The following is a 17,238-nucleotide window of genomic DNA, read 5'->3' as shown; positions in this document are numbered from 1 at the left end:
ACTGCAGACTAGGAGAAATATTTTAAGAAACATGTTTGATAAGGGAAATTTTTTCAAGTATATAAATTACTGTCAAAATAATAAGAAAACAAGCAGTTCAGAAAAAAAAAGATAAAGGACAGAAATTTTGAACAGGTTCACAAACAAGATTATATGAATGGCAAATAAGCACATGAAAAGGGACTTGACATCATTAATCATTAAGAATTGCACATTTATATCACCATGAGATACTACTCTACAGATACTAGAATGACCAAACAAAAATTAAAACAGTACTGAGCATGGTGAAAATGTGAAACCAGTGAACCTCAAACACTGTTCACAGGAATGCAAGATATTACAGTTACATTGTAAAATAAAACATCACTTACCATATGATCTAGCATTCTTATTTGTAGATGAGATTCACAGTAAGTTAAAGAAGGCTCTGTATTCTATGATTCCATTTATATGACACTCTGGAAGAGATAAAACTACAAAGAAGGAGAATGTATCATTGGTGTCGAGGTTGGGGGACTAGGAGAAGGGTTGTCTGCATAGTAAATGCATAAAAAAATGTTGGGGGCTGATGGGCTGTTCTGTATCTTTATTGTTGTAGTAGTTGCTCAACTCTATGCAGTTGCCAAAACTCATAAAACCATACACCATTTAGAGTGTATTCACTGCACATAATATAAAAATATAAATAAAGTGAGTAGGAAGGTATAATGTTAAAAAAATTCATGAAAAATAAATACATTGGATATCTCTCATTTTCACCAAAAATAATCTTACTGTGCTCGCTTCGGCAGCACATATACTAAAAAATTGGAACAATACAGAGAAGATTAGCATGGCTCCTGTGCAAGGATGACATGCAAATTCGTGAAGCGTTCCATATTTTTAGAAAACAAAAAAGTGCAATCCAAATGAAACCACAAGAGATACCTTCAGGAGATAAACTGAGTGATATGGAATAATCAAACTCCCAGATGCGGAGTTCAAAATAATGATTGTAAGGATGCTTAGGGATATTAGAACAACAATAGATGGTCATTATGAACACCTAAATAAAGAAATAGCAAGTATAAAAAAGAATCAGTCAGAGATGACAAATACAATATCAGAAATAAAGACCACAATGGAAGGAATTAAAAAGAGGATAGACAAAGCTGAGGATCAAATCAGCGAATTGGAGGACAACTGGAATGAAGGCATGAAAGCAGAGAAGAAAAAAGAAAAGAGACTCAAAAAGTCTGAGGTAACTTTTAGAGAGCTCTGTGACAACATGAAGAGAAATAACATCCGCATTATAAGGGTTCCTGAAGAAGAAGAAAAACAACAAGGGTTAGAGACTTTGTTCAAGCATATCATAGCTGAAAACTTCCCTAAATTAATGCTAGCTGAAAACTTCCCTAAATTAACGCAGAAGAAACTCTCACAAGTTCAAGAAGCACAGAGGACTCCATTAAGGAGAAACCCAAAGAAACCTACACCAAGACACATCATAATTAAAATACCAAAGCTAAGTGATAAAGAGAAAATATTAAAAGCTACAAGAGAAAAAAAAAGTTATCACCTACAAAGGAGCCTCCATAAGGATGACATCTGACTTCTCAACAGAAACACTTGAGGCCAGAAGGGAATGGCAAGAAATATTCAAAGTAATGCAGAACAAGAACCTACAACCAAGACTACTTTATCCAGCAAGGCTATCGTTTAAAATCAAAGGAGAAATAAAAAGAAAACAGGACCCATACATATGCTGTCTACAAGAGACACACCTTAGAACAAAAGATACACATAGATTGAAGGTAAAAGAATGGAAAAAAAACATTTCATGCAAATGGAAATGAAAAAAAAGCTGGGGTAGCAATACTTATATCAGACAAACTGGACTTTAAAACAAAGGATATAGTAAGAGATAAAGAAGGCCACTACATAATGATAAAGGGAGTAATCCAACAGAAAGATATAACTATTATAAATATCTATGCACCTAATATAGGAGCACCTAAATATATAAAGCAGACTTTGGTGGATTTAAAAGATGAGATCAACAGCAATACTATAATAGTAGGGGATTTCAATACTCCAATAACATCACTAGATAGATCCTCAAGAAAGAAAATTAACAAAGAAACAGCAGACTTATTGGACACACTAGATCAACTCGATTTAATAGATATCTTCAGAACCTTTCACCCTAAAGCAGAAGAATATACATTCTTTTCAAGTGCTCATGGTACATTCTCTAGGATAGACCACATGTTAGGGCACAAAAGTGCTCTCCACAAATTTAAGAAGATTGAAATCATATCAAGCACTTTCTCCGATCACAATGGCATGAAACTAGAAATAAACTACAACAGAAAAGCTCAAAAATTCTCAAACACATGGAAACTAAATAGCAGGTTGTTAAATAATGAATGGATTAAAAATGAGATCAAAGAAGAAATAAAAAAATTCCTAGAAACGAATGACAATGAGCATACAACAACTCAAAATTTATGGGACACAGCAAAAGCAGTACTGAGAGGGAAGTTCATAGCACTACAGGCACACTAGAAAAAGCTCAAATAAACAACTTAACCCAGCATCTAAAAGAACTAGAAAAAGAACAGCAAGTAAAGCCCAAATGTAGTAGAAGGAAGGAAATAATAAAGATCAGAGCAGAAATAAATGACATAGAGGCTAAAGAAACAATACAGAGGATCAATGAAACTAAGAGCTGGTTCTTTGAAAAGGTAAACAAGATTGATGAACCTTTAACTAGACTCACCAAGAAAAAAAGAGAGAGGACTCAAATAAATGAAATTAGAAATGAGATTGGAGAAATAACAACTGACACAACAGAAATAAAAATATTGTAAGAAAATACTATGAAGAACTGTATGCCAAAAAACTAGACAACCTAGATGAAATGGACAAATTCCTTGAAACATACAATCTTCCAAAAATCAATCTGGAAGAATCAGAAAACCTGAACAGACCGATTACACCAAATGAGATCGAAACAGTTATCAAAAAACTCCCAACAAAGAAAAGTCCGGGGCCTGATGGCTTCACAAGTGAATTCTACCAAATATTCAAAGAAGAACTAACTCTTATCCTTCTCAAGCTATTTCAAAAAATTCAAGAGGAAGGAAGACTTCCAAACTCCTTTTATGAGGTGAGCATAATTCTGATTCCAAAACCAGGCAAAGACAACACAAAGAAAGAAAATTATAGGCCAATATCTCTGATGAATATAGATGCTAAAATCCTCAACAAAATATTAGCAAACCAGATCCAAACAATATATGGAAAAATCATATACCATGATCAAGTGGGATTTATTCTGGGGAGGTAAGGCTGGTACAATATTCGTAAATCAATCAATGTGATTCATCACATAAACAAAAAGAAGGAGAAAAACCATATGATAATTTCAATAGATGCAGAAAAAGCATTTGATAAAATCTAGCACCCATTCATGATCAAAACTCTCAGCAAAGTGGGAATACAGGGAACAAACCTCAACATGATAAAAAGCCATCTATGAGAAACCCACAGACAACATCATACTCAATGGGCAAAAATTAAAAGCAATACCCTTAAGATCAGGAACAAGGCATGGGTGCCCCCTTTCACCACTCTTATTTAACATAGTCCTGGAAGTCCTAGCTACAGCAATCAGACAAGAAGAAGAAATAAAGGCATTCAAGTTGGAAAAGAAGAAGGAAAACTATCATTATTTGCAGATGATATGATATTGTATATAGAAAACCCTAAAGTCTCAGTCAAAAAACTACTGCACCTGATAAATGAATTCAGCAAAGTGGCAGGACATAAAATCAATACTCAGAAATCAGAGGAATTTTTATACGCCAACAATAAACAGTCAGAAAGAGAAATTAAAGAAACAATCCCCTTCACAATTACAACCAAAAAAATAAAGTACCTAGGAGTAAACTTAACCAAGGAGACTAAAGACTTGTACTCGGAAAATTACAAAGCATTGATAAAAGAAATCAAGGAAGATACAAATAAGTGGAAGCATATACCGTGCTCATGGTTAGGAAGAATAAACATCATTAAAATGTCTATATTACTCAAAGCAATCTATAAATTCAATGCAATACCAATTAAAATACCAATGACATACTTCAAAGATATAGATCACATATTCCAAAAATGTATATGGAACCAAAAAAGAACACGAATAGCCTCAGCAATCTTAAAAAAGAAGGATAAAGTGGGAGGTATCACACTTCCTGATATCAAGTTATACTACAAGGCCATTGTACTCAAAACAGTCTGGTACTGGCATAAGAACAGGCATATAGATCTATGGAACAGAACAGAAAACCCAGAAATAAACCCACAGTTCTATGGACAACTGATATTTGACAAAGGAGGTAAGGAAACACAATGGAGTAAAGACAGCCTCTTTAACAAATGGTGTTGGGAAAATTGGACAGCTACTTGCAAAAAAAATGAAACTAGATCACCAGCTTATACTACTCACAAAAATAAACTCAAAATGGATAAAAGACTTAAATGTAAGCCTTAAAACTATAGGCATATTAGGAGAAAACATAGGCAGTAAGCTCTCTGACATCTCTCAGAGCAATATATTTGCTGATTTATCGCCACGGGGAAGTGAAATAAAAGACAGGATAAACAAATGGGACTATATCAAACTAAAAAGCTTTTGCACAGCTAAAGGCCACAAGAACAGAATAAAAAGACAAACTACACAATGGGAGAACATATTTGACAATACGTCTGATAAGGGATTAATAACCAAAATTTATAAAGAACTTGTAAAACTTAATACTAGGAAGACAAAAAATCCAATCCAATCCAAAAATGGGCAAAAGAAATGAATAGACACTTCTCCAAAGAGGACATACAGATGGCCAATAGGCATATGAAAAAATGCTCAACATCACTAATCATTAGAAAAATGCAAATTAAAACCACAATGAGATACCACCTCACACCAGTCAGAATGGCGCTCATCAACAAAACAACACAGAATATGTGCTGGCGAGGATGTGGAGAAAAGGGAACCCTCCTGCACTGCTGGTGAGAATGCAGACTGGTGCAGCCACTGTGGAAAACAGTATGGAGATTCCTCAAAAAATTGAAAATCGAACTGCCTTTTGACCCAGCTATCCCACTGTTAGGAATATACCCCAAGAACACCATAGCACTGTATGAAAAGAAGAAATGCACCCCCATGTTTATGGCAGCATTGTTCACAATAGCGAAGATCTGGAAACAGCCCAAGTGTCTGTCAGAGGATGAGTGGATTAAAAATCTTTGGTACATATATACTATGGAATACTACTCAGCCATAAGAAATGATGACATCGGATCATTTACAATAACATGGATGGACCTTTATAACATTATACGGAGTGAAATAAGTAAATCAGAAAAAAACTAAGAACTATATGAATCCATACATAGATGGGACATAAAAATGAGACTCAGAGACATGAACAAGAATGTGATGGCAATGAGGGTGAGGGGGTGGGGGGAAGGGGAATGGGGCGAGGAAGGAGAGGGGTTGGGGGAGAGGAGGGGCACAAAGAAAACCAGATAGAAGGTGACAGAAGACAATTTGACTTTGGGGAAGGGGTATGCAGCACAATCAAATGTCAATATAATCTGGAGATGTTTTCTCTCAACATATGTACCCTGATTTATCAATGTCACTGCATTAAATTTAATAAATTAATTAAAAAAAATAATCTTACTTAGTTTTGGCACCCCTCTATGTGCCAGCAGGCTGACCTTTGGGGGCTACTTCAGCATATTCCCTTACCATTATTCTTCTGTGGGCTTGGCCACATGGGGCAGCTCCATCATGAGATTAGAGAAGGGAGGAAGGCCAGTTTCAAGTATTGGTTCTCCTGGTTTCTTCCCTGGGGCAGCCTCAGCTGGCTGTGATCTACCACCCACCAGATGCCTCTATCAACATGAATCCCTCCCTTTGCACTTTGTAGCACTTATTTTTTCCTCTAATCACTTTTGATCTAGAGACAGTAACAATTATTCCCATACTAGCCCTAGGAAATTTGGCTATCTGGTGGTTTCCTGACTTCTGCTCATATTCTTGTAAGATTCTTCTTTTAAAATATCTTAAATGATCTAATTTGAAACTGCCATCCATTTCACACACAGATCCTAATTAATATAGTGAGTGAAGACTCGTGGAATGAATCTAGCATATTCTTGAAACAGTGGGATGCCAGGTTGGCTGGAAAAGGAGGTATAATTTAATAACTGAGAAATAGGTAGACTATATAAAGTGAGACCATGATCAGCAAGGTCACAATATCTAAAACTGGGTTAATATTAGTTTTTTTAAAGATTTTATTTATTTATTTATTACTTTTTTAGAGCGAGAGAGAGAAAGGGGGGCGTGGAGGAGCAGGAAGCATCAACTTGTAGTATTTGCTTCTCGTATAGTCTGGGGTTTCAAACTGGCAGCCTCAGTGTTCTGGGTCCACACTTTATCCACTGTGCCACCACAGGTCAGGCTTAATCTTAATCTTGTCAGGAAAAATAAAATGATTGGAAACATTTAAACAGAAAATTAATACTATTAAAGTAATACTTAATAAAGATTGGCTGTAGGGTGCAGGATAGATCAGAGCAGGAAACCTGGAGTCTAGATGAACAATTAGAGGATGATATATGACATGGAGGTGAGGGAAACTGCATGATAATTATGCAATGGAAATGACAAGCATAGACAATTAGATCTTGGAAAATAGGTAGATACATAAATAAGAAAGAATAAGAAAAGCCAAGGATGACTTTATAGTCTGGGTGACTGGCAGAATGATGATGTTATTAAAGGGTGACATTTGCTGGGAGATCAGACTGACTGGTAAAGGAAGATGATGTCCGACAGGTAACCATCACACCGCCATTTCAGGAGTTGGTTCTGGTTAGTGGGTTTGACTTCAGCTTGGAAAATATTTTTTCTCTCTATGTTACAGAAAAATCTAAAGTCATAAATCTCCAGTGAGAACCAGTAGATGGCTCAAGGGGTAGTATTCAAAGAGTCTGATTCCAGAGATTATTAAGAAGAGAAGCTACAACCTCAGGAACAAGATAAAATAATTTTTGTGAGTTGACTCAATGTAACAAGTCAGACAGGTTGCTGTTGGAATCAGAGGAATGGTACTTGAAAAATGGAAACACTATCGAAAACGAATGGAAGACTGATAATGAGAGCTTATCTAGCAGAAGCCATACCACACACAGGGGTAAAGGCAAAGGCAATCATTGTCTAGACTCTAGAAAATGTATTTACGTAGTAGTTTACCAGGCAGACTAAGGCTGACTCCTTAAGTGTAATTATTCAGCCTGGGAAGGAGCTACTGTTTGGATTCAAAGACCACAGGGAGTATCCCTTCCACTCCAGTTCTTGCCTCTGATTAGTAGTAACCTGTATGTGGTACAGTGTGGGAGGGAACAGAACACAGAATCTAAATATTGACCCATTGGGATCAGACTGCTAAGGACCACAGTTTAATAGCAAGCATAGGTAGTTATTGACACTTTTACTGCAAATGTGAAATTTGACATGAGAACTAGAGCAAGAGAGAAGATGTAGATGGAAGACTTCTTTGAACTCAGGTGGGCAGAAGGAAACTGCAGAGGTAGTATACCCTAGACTGAGACTTGTAAGGAAGCCCAAGTTTTTTCTTCTTTTTTGGTTCCATACAAGAGCCTAATACAATACTGGATTTAGAGAAGATGTTCATTAAGCAAACATCGAATCAAATGGGTACTAACCCAGGATAAACATAATCCCATATTTAAACTTGGATATTACTGATTGAAAGCCAAAAAGTTGTAAGATTCAGGAACCTCAAAAAGATGTTTAAGTTCTGAAAAAATCTGACATGATTCAAGAAGTATAAAGGGGCACCCTCAAATATGTAACAGCAAATACATTATTTTAGATAAGGGTAGCTTATATAACAAGACAGTAGTATAGCTCAACAAATACTAAAGAAATAAGAATGGATTGATAGACTGAGAGTTAATATTCTGTATTTTTTTTCAAAGAAATCCCACTGGTGATAAAGGTTAGAGTTCAGAAAAGACATCAGAGAAGGTCAGCATGTCAGTGATTTCTTTAACTTAAAATTAAAACAAGTAAATAAGGCAGTGGATCTGTTCATGCATACCTATCTCATAAATTTCTTTCACCTCAAAAGATTAAGAGTATATATGAAGGAAGCATTTCAATGACATTTAAACTCCATCACCTTCAAATGAGAAAAGTCTCTGTTACAAAGTCCATATGAAGGCCACCTTCTGCAGCACCTTGTGCCCTGCCTCTCCCTTGGATAAGCCTCTTCAGCAGTTTCCCAGTGCTCAGGATTTAATGATTCAACATTGACAGCGAAATCTTGAGTTCACATTTTCATCACTGAATCAGAGGCTCAGGAATTGCCACTAGAAACTCTGAAAGAAACCTAACAAAAATCTGCCTGCATTTCCAGAATTGCCTGTTAGTTTATTAGGAAATATAAATATCTGTGTGGTAGATTTCTCAACTGTAAAAAAATATCACTGTTTTGGTATGTTTTCCCTTAGGTTTCTTCATTGTCTTTTTCCAAGAAGAGTTTTGTAATAGCACAGAGGAAGTTTATTGTGGGTAAACCCCAGAAAAATTAATGAAAGAATACTCTACACTTTAAAACATATTTACTAATGACATACAATTTATATAAATGGATGCCTCAGTATTCTTAACAATAGGTTTTATTATTGATATTTTAGTTATGGTGGAAAAAATTTATTTTCCAAGCATATATATTGTATACTTTGATTGTAGAATCATTCCTATTTGTTTTTAACTTTTCCAACAGAAAAAATTGAGGCCTAGATATAAAACAATGCCCAGAGTTACAAAACGAGCTGCTTCCATACTACTGTAAGCAACAAATTTATCCAATATTCAAATATGAAAACTCATTTTTCAGAAAGTATATGATTTTAATTTTTTATGTCAATAGTAGTAAACAACTTAGTATATGGAGGTATTTATAAGACTCACTATAAAATATAATAGAGCACCTGACCAGGCAGTGGCGCAGTGGATAGAGCATCAGACTGGGACACAGAGGATCCAAGTTTGAAACCCCAAGGTCGCTGGCTTGAGCGTGGGCCCAAGAGCTTGAGCACAGGGTCACTGGCTTGAGTATGGGATCATAGACATGACCCCATGGTCACTGGTTTGAGCCTAAAGGTCGCTGGCTTGAGCCCATGGTGGCTGACTTGAGCAAGGGGTCACCCACTCTGCTGCAGCCCCCTGGTCAAGGCACATATGAGAAAGCAATCAATGAACAAAGGTGCCGCAATGAAGAACTGATGTTTCTCATCTCTCTCCCTTCCTGTCTTTCTGTCCCTATCTGTCCCTCTTTCTGTCTCTGTCACAAAATATACATATATAATGGAGTAACACCTCAATAGCAATATATTATACCAGATAATAAGGGAAATTTTATGGATAGATGACTACTAATTCAGTTCTTTATATGACATGAAATTATTCAAGTGACAAAGACTCTAATGAGTGTTTCCCAGAAGAGAGGGAATAAATAAGGTAACCTAATTTAAAGGGCATTTTATTTATGTATTGTTTGTGCGTGTGTGTGTGTGAAAGTTCTTTTTTTTTTTTTAAATAGTAGCATGTATTTTTTTGAGAGAGACAGGAAGGAAGAGAGACAAAGAAGAGAGATGAGAAGCATCAACTCGTAGTTGCTTCACTTTAGTTGTTTATTGATTTATTGATTGCTTCTCATCTGTGCCTTGATGGTGGGGGAGGGCTCAAGCTGAGCCAGTGACCTCTTGCTGAAATCAGTCATCTTTGGGCTTCAAGCCAGCAACTAGGGAATCATGTTGATGATCCCACACTCAAGCCGGTGATTAAGTGCTCAACCTGGCAACCATGGGGTTTTGAACCAGGTACCTCAGCATTCCTAGCCAATCCTCCATCCACTGCACCACCAGTGGTCAGGCTTTTATGTTTTAATTTAATTTAATTTTTCTGTATTAAAGTTTACTTTACATACAGTATTATGTTAGTTTCAGATGAATAACATAGTTATTCAATATTTGTATACCTTATGACGTGACCACTACAATAAATCTAGTAACCATCTGTCACCATGCAAAGTTATTGCATTATTAATGATTATGATCCCTGTGCTGAACATTACATCCTCATGACTTATTTATTTTATAACTGGAACTCCGTACCTCTTGTTCCCCTTCACCTCTTTTGCCTTTACCTCACCTTCTTCTCTTCTGGCAACCATTAGTTTGTTCTCTGTATCTTTCAGTCTGTTTTGTTTTATTTATTCATTTGTTTTGTTTTAAGATTCCACAAATAAGTGAAAGCATATGGTATTGTTCTTCTCTGTCTGACATATTGAAATCTAATGTAATACCCTCTAGGTTCATCAGTGTTGTCACAAATGAAAAGATTTCATTTTCATTTATGGCTGAGTAATATTCTATTGTTAAGGTGACCAATATTTTCACAATGAAAAGGAGGATGAAAAAAATGGAAGAAAACAATATTGTAAATAAAAAAACCATTTTATTCATTGCAACAATAATACACTATAATATGATAAATACATAATAAAAACATTTGTAATATTTTCTATTGTAATTATGCTTACATGCCTATTAATTTTTAATAATAATAGTAAAAAAAAGTACTCATGTAGATATAAATACGTCACATCACACACAATGGATCGACTCTGCATGGATTGAATATGGACATTTACAGATTAGTCTTCCAATAGCAAAAAGGAGGACAGGTAGAGAGTGCTTTTTGAGGAAGGATGGAACAGACAAAAGATGGACTATTCTCCCTAAAGGAGGACAACTGGTCACCTTACTATTGTATATAATCCACTTCTTTATGCGTTTGTCTATTAATGGGCATTTAGGTTGCTTCTGTAACTTGGCTATTTATTGTAAGCAATGTTGAAGTGTTGAAAGAGTGTCCTTATGGAGAAAGTGTCCCCTGCAGCTCAATGGTGAAACCCACCCTGGTCACCTGAGCCAGGTGCTCCAGGGTAGTCCCTTTGTGGGCTGTGTGCACCTTCCTGTTGTAGTTGGGCCACGGTCATTGAGGATGTGCTGGCTGGTTGTGAGGCCCAGCAGCGGCTACTGTGGGCAGACTGGTGTGCTGGGCTGCCCCACCCCCACCCCCGCCAGCAGGCTGCTCTTTTGGACAAAGCTCCAGTGCCACCTGGGGGCCCTTGCACCAGGGACCTGGGGGGGAGAGGGCTGCTACTTTGGAAGGGGCAAGGAACCAGCATTTCATTTAGAAAAACAATGCTCATTATCTTATTTGAAAGTTGATTCACAGAAATTTGAATTGGTTCTTTTCTTCAGGCTCAAGACAAGTATAAAAATTCCCTTGGAAAAGTTCTTAGGCTTTCCTCAAGGCCAAAGAATCTGGTGTTAATAGGTTAATACCCTTAGAGTTTTATCCTCAAAGCTATGTGTAATAAACTAATGGACTATGGTATAGTGCAAGTGATTGCTATGAAATGTTACCTTTTACTTGTTTTCAGCACAGCAAAACATGACCTTCTAGAATGGCAGTTTCCTTTCCTTGATGTAATTTTCATTAATCTCTGAGTTTATCATGAAGAATAATGCTGCTTTGATTAAAAAAGGAACATCAAGAAACATCACCCCCTTCCCCAGTCAGACCTTACCAAGGGCAAGCCTGCACATCTTTTTTTTACCCTTCTCCCCGTAAACATGACAGAGAGCAATGGTAAAATACATCAGATTATGACAGTTGTTCAAGGACTGCTATACGTCTTCAGTTCCTCATGAAACATTCACAAAATGTTTCTAACCATTGCCGTGTGAATACTCACCAGTCTTCAGTTTTCCCTCTTGCTAAGCATGTAGACACACACTACAAGCGGTGAGGTCTATCAGCCTCTTGTCCATCAGCCAGAATTATTAACCCATTAAGTGTGATCTTAAGATCCAAGTAGAAAGGGCAATGGGACAAATGGATTCTATTCTATATTTCCTCTTTATACTTTTCCATCTTCACTATAACTTCTCTGGTTCAGTTTTTTATCATGCTAACCTGATTCATTGCGATGGCCTTCCAGCTGATTTGCCTGCTTTGCCTCTGAATCTAGTCTTTACATGTTCCAGAAAGTTTATCAGGCCTGCACTCTGCTCTCTTCCTGCCCAGGGTTTCCAGACCTTTTGGGGTGCTGACCCATTCTACCTCACTCCTACCCTTCACCCCAGTTGTAAAGAATACCTTCCATCCCTCATTCAGCCATCGATCTCTCTAGATTTCAAGGCCATCTGGGTTGAGCTTCCTTGGTCTTTCCCACTATCCTACTATTCTGAACTTTATGTTGCTTACTGTCAAAGTTAGGTGATTGTAATTTGATGAGAATGCTTCATTTATAAAACCTGATAAGGTTTCCAAAGGATTCAAGCTAATTCTGCTCACAGAAATATTCATGTCAATTTGTTTTAAAATACTGGAATTTCTCTTCTCTCTGACTTAATCTTTAATAATACTATATTTCTTTCATATTATTCCAATGAGACAATTTCTGGTACTTTTAAAAGCTAACATTTTATATATATTTTTAATCACTTTAAGTATACAAAAAGCAATTTGACTGTTCACAATATATTGTCAGAGTATTTTAAACACTGGAAGCATTTCTGGGTAAAGAAAAGTATATTGTTCTCTAATTGCTATTGATATTTTTAAAAAATAATTATTATTAATGTAAAGTATTGTGAATGTCTTCTATATGTGGGGTTCTACGTGACCACTTAAAATTATGTAAGTGCAGACTTAGTCATGGAGACCCATTGTTTAGGATCTACATTTGAGAATAGTCCATATGTAAATGATTAGTCCTGCCCTTCTGGAGAAAACAGTGGGTGATAAAAAAAGAACCCATTGATGTCATTGGCCTGGCCTTTAGTTAAATGAGGTGTTTAAAACTAAGTCTAAACAGAAACTGGCTTTTCTACTCCTTTTACCATTTTTCTTTATCAAAGTAAGGTATTGAAAGCCACATAGGTACATTTATTCAACAACAGACTTCCTTGTTGAGTGTCACTCTCTCCCCAAGCATGTGCCATGCTAGATAGTATCTGCACACAGCCCTAAATTCAAATGATTGGGACCAGATGTGCTTCCAGCTGCAGACTTTGTCAAATTTTAGGAAAGTAAAATGGTGCATTCATCTTCTATTAAAATGTACTTCCAGGGGAATTGTTAGCCATTTCCTACCATCAAACACATTAATATGTCAGGAGTGAAAACATGACTACTCACTTAGGAATAAGAAGGTTTGCACATCAGGATGGACAAGATTTTACAGCCAAATGATTTACAGGAAAAATTTTTATTTTTTACAGCTTTTTGGATTTCAGAATTGCAAAGGAAAACCTTGTGGACCTGTGGTGTTTAATAAAAAATAACATGGTTTCTACTCCCAAGGAACCCAATAACTGTTAATATTTAGTTAATTCATACTGGTAGGCCCATGCTGCTGTTACATTTTTCTTTTTAATTGGGAGGCAGGGAGGCCAAGAGACAGACTCTCGCGTGTCCCTACCAGGATCCACCTGACAAGCCCACTAGAGGGCGATCTCTGCCGATCTGGAGCCACTGCTTCGTTGCTCTGCAAGTGAGCTATCGCTGTTTCAACATGGAGCCATCCTCAGTGCCCAGGGCCAACTTGCTCAAACCATACAAGTCATAGCTGCAGGAGAAGAGAGAGAGAGAGACAGAGAGACAGAGAGACAGAGAGACAGAGAGACAGAGAAGGGAGAGGGGTGGGTGGAGAAACAGATGGTCACTTCCTGACCTGGACTCAAACGGAGACTTCCATATGCTGGGCTGACGCTCTACTGCTGAGCCAACCAGCCAGGGCTGGGTTTACATTTTTTCCCAAGAATTAAGTATTCATTGTCCCCAGCCATTCAAGCCCTCCAAATCATCATCCCAGAAATTCCTGATACATATCTAACCATGACCCAACAACTGCAGGAGTAACTGCTGGCCTCATAGCCAGCCTGTGTGGGTTCCAGAGCCATATCATTTATTCAAAACGTTTAATATCATTCTGAAATCACAAGAAAATCACAGGAGAACTAGAGGATTTTGACAGAAAGAACAGAGGTTAGGGAAACTTAGGAGCCCCACTTTTTATCACTTTTAACTTTCATAGACCAGAGGTTTAGGAAAAGCAGAAAGTGAATGAAACTATGTCACCCATAATGCTGAGTCTCTGCTGCCCCACTGGGAATACCAGTCTTATGAGAGCAAATAGGAAAAAACAGCTCTGGGAAGGAGTTGCCCCATGATTTCTCATCATCAGTGGCGTTTATAGTTATAGTCATGGTATTTACCTTAGATGTTGGACATTTCATACAAGCCTGTTGATATTTTTCCAGCAGATGTTAATTTTCAACGTGGCAAAACTGAAAGAGAACATGACCTGATGAAAAACCTATTGTTGAGAGTTTCTCCCTTACATTTTAGAAAGAATCACCCTGTGCAAATTCCAACCTCACTGAAACTTAGTTTTTGATTTTCATCTGCAAAATGGGTATAATAATTTCTGTCTGGTGCCAGGATGTGTGTGAAAATTAAGTGAGATGGCATATGTTGCTAAAAAAAAAATCAAGACATTGCCATTTTTATTATCAGATTTAAAATGATCATTTAAGATTCCTTCTTTTATTTTTATATTTTATTTTAGTATTTTACTGATTTTGATCAGCACCAATCTATAGGCTTTAATTATAAATGAGAATACATTGATCTGTCTCCAGCTTACCCAGCTGGCCAGAGCTCCATGCCTTGGGAGAATATTAATTAAGATTTTCATTAAAAATGCTTCCTATTCTAATTTAATGTGAGAGGCAGTGCAACATAGTGGTTGAGAGCATGCGTTCTGGAACATGATTATCTTGATTTAGACCAATGCTCGGGCATCTACTAGCTTGAGTAAGTTACTTAATCTCTTTGTTATTCAAGTTCCTCATTGGAAAAATAAGAATAACAATTGTACCCATCTCATAATATTGTTATAACTATCAAATGATTTAATGAGTGCACAACTCCTAGTATAGAGCCTCACAAAGATCAAGCTTTCTTTGCATGTTGACCATCACTGGAAGGACGCCTGCCTCCAGGGGGAGCCCTTGCCACAAGCTGCTGTTTTCAGTTTGTCCTCCTTGGAGATTGATTCTATTACTCATCTGTAGAGATATTTCAACATAGTGAGGCTTGATGTCAATCTTTTTTTAGGTCAACAGCTGCAACCAGCAAAATAAGATATTGAAAGTGCTAATAATGTGTGATGTTCAGAATGTAGATGAGACAAATGATATCTGTGTTAACCCAAAAATCACAGAAATTTTTAACATTCACTTTTATCATACTTCCATGATCTACACATCTGGAAATTTTCTACTCCCCCCAAAACTGCGTGACCCTTTTCTCACCACCAAGCTCTCTATATATTGCATTACAATTATTTTTCCTTTATATTTTGAGGTAAATATTGATTAAAAATATTTACTTAGTAGTTATATTGTGCTAAATAGGTTTCACAGCTCTTCTTTTTTTTAATTTATTTTATTTTATTTATTCATTTTTAGAGAGGAGAGAGACAGAGGAGAGACAGAGAGAAAGAAGGGGGGAGAAGCAGGAAGCATCAACTCCCATATGTGCCTTGACCAGGCAAGCCCAGGATTTCGAACCGGTGACCTCAGCATTTCCAGGTCAACGCTTTATCCACTGCGCCACCACAGGTCAGGCCTCACAGCTCTTCTTAAAACAATTAAAATTAGGAACTTTTATAATTTATTCTTGATTCCATCAAAGGGTCTGAACCTTGGTCATTTACTTAGCAGATGATAGGCAAATGCTTACTGAATTAAAAACAAATAGCATGTTCATGCTTTCATGCAATAATTAGTGGAGATAGCAGCTATTAGTACTAAGCTCTTCTTGTCATTTATGTCACTTAATCCTCATGCAAACTTGTAGATATGATTATCCTTTATTTTACTGTTGAAAAAAAACTTAGCTTTAAACTCAAAGTCACACAACTAGTAAGGACTCTAATGAATAACTGAACAATGCTAACTAGCTTCTTTTTTACCCACTATTTGCTTCAGTCCATAAAATATGCTACCTCTTCACATAAACTCTTGACTTGCCAACATCAGAACTTTTCAAAAATGCCCAGGTCAAACATTAAGCAAAAAGAATTTAGAGGACAAACAGAAAAAGAAGACCACCTGGAAATACATAAATTGTGTAATCAGCAGTATTATGAGAAAAATAACAAACTCCTGGAAAGAGAGTTTCTGTTGGTGAAGGGCCCTTATGTTCACAAGACACCAATATGCACAGGTACTTTGGCTCAGCTTGTCTTTATCTGCTCAGACACAGTGTGTTTGCCAAGATCACCCTGGAATATCTACCTATCTGTGTGCATAACCCATCACCCATACAGCTTGACACAATTTGACTGACTCCTTGTTAGGGTTCATGTCTTCATTTTAGCTTTGGTCCTGGTGCTTACAAGGCTCAAAAATGTCCTGGAGGGCTTTGTCAAGACCACTTGATAACAATCATCGAGCATTTTGTGGAGTAGGGGGCACTTGATTAAAAATTACTTAGTCCATCCCTGAGAAGTCATGTTTTCATTTTATATATTTCACACAGACACTTTTCAAATTCAGATTGGATGTCTGTTTCCATAGCAGAGGTAATTTATTCCAGTTACTTAAGATTGAATTCTAAATTCACGTGCCTTTGGTTATTTAGGATGGCTATAAGGAGGAATTTCCTGAGAGCCTTATGGGTTATTAAACACTGAAATGCGCTACAGAAGCCAATTGAAGGACCCTTTTCTTTAAAAGGTCTTTAAAAGTGGGATCAATGATCATCATCCAGTTTGGGCTAGATGGATCTGTATGAAGGCTAAGATATGGAATAGATGACTTCTCAAGGTCTTTACCAGCCCTGCATTCTATGATTCATGCTTTAAAATTAATGATCTGTGTTGAAAAAAAAAGATATCTTACTGTCTGAAGAAAGCAAACATAAAATATTCTAGAGGCAATAATAGTATTTAGAGTATACTAAACTAAAACTAGTGACTTATAAGATATTTACCAAGTTTCACT

At 36.7% G+C, this 17,238-nt stretch overlaps 1 non-coding gene across 1 annotated transcript; it reads left to right on the top strand.

Moving 5' to 3' along the window:
• The first annotated feature begins 778 nt into the window (after positions 1–778).
• Positions 779–887, top strand: LOC136332667 (U6 spliceosomal RNA). Its single transcript, XR_010730833.1, has one exon. It is a non-coding gene; the product is annotated as a U6 spliceosomal RNA (small nuclear RNA).
• The last annotated feature ends 16,351 nt before the right edge of the window (positions 888–17,238 follow it).

Source organism: Saccopteryx bilineata, chromosome 3, assembly GCF_036850765.1.
Source record: "Saccopteryx bilineata isolate mSacBil1 chromosome 3, mSacBil1_pri_phased_curated, whole genome shotgun sequence".
Lineage (NCBI taxonomy): Eukaryota > Metazoa > Chordata > Mammalia > Chiroptera > Emballonuridae > Saccopteryx > Saccopteryx bilineata.
This window is presented reverse-complemented; position numbering and strand designations above follow the sequence as displayed.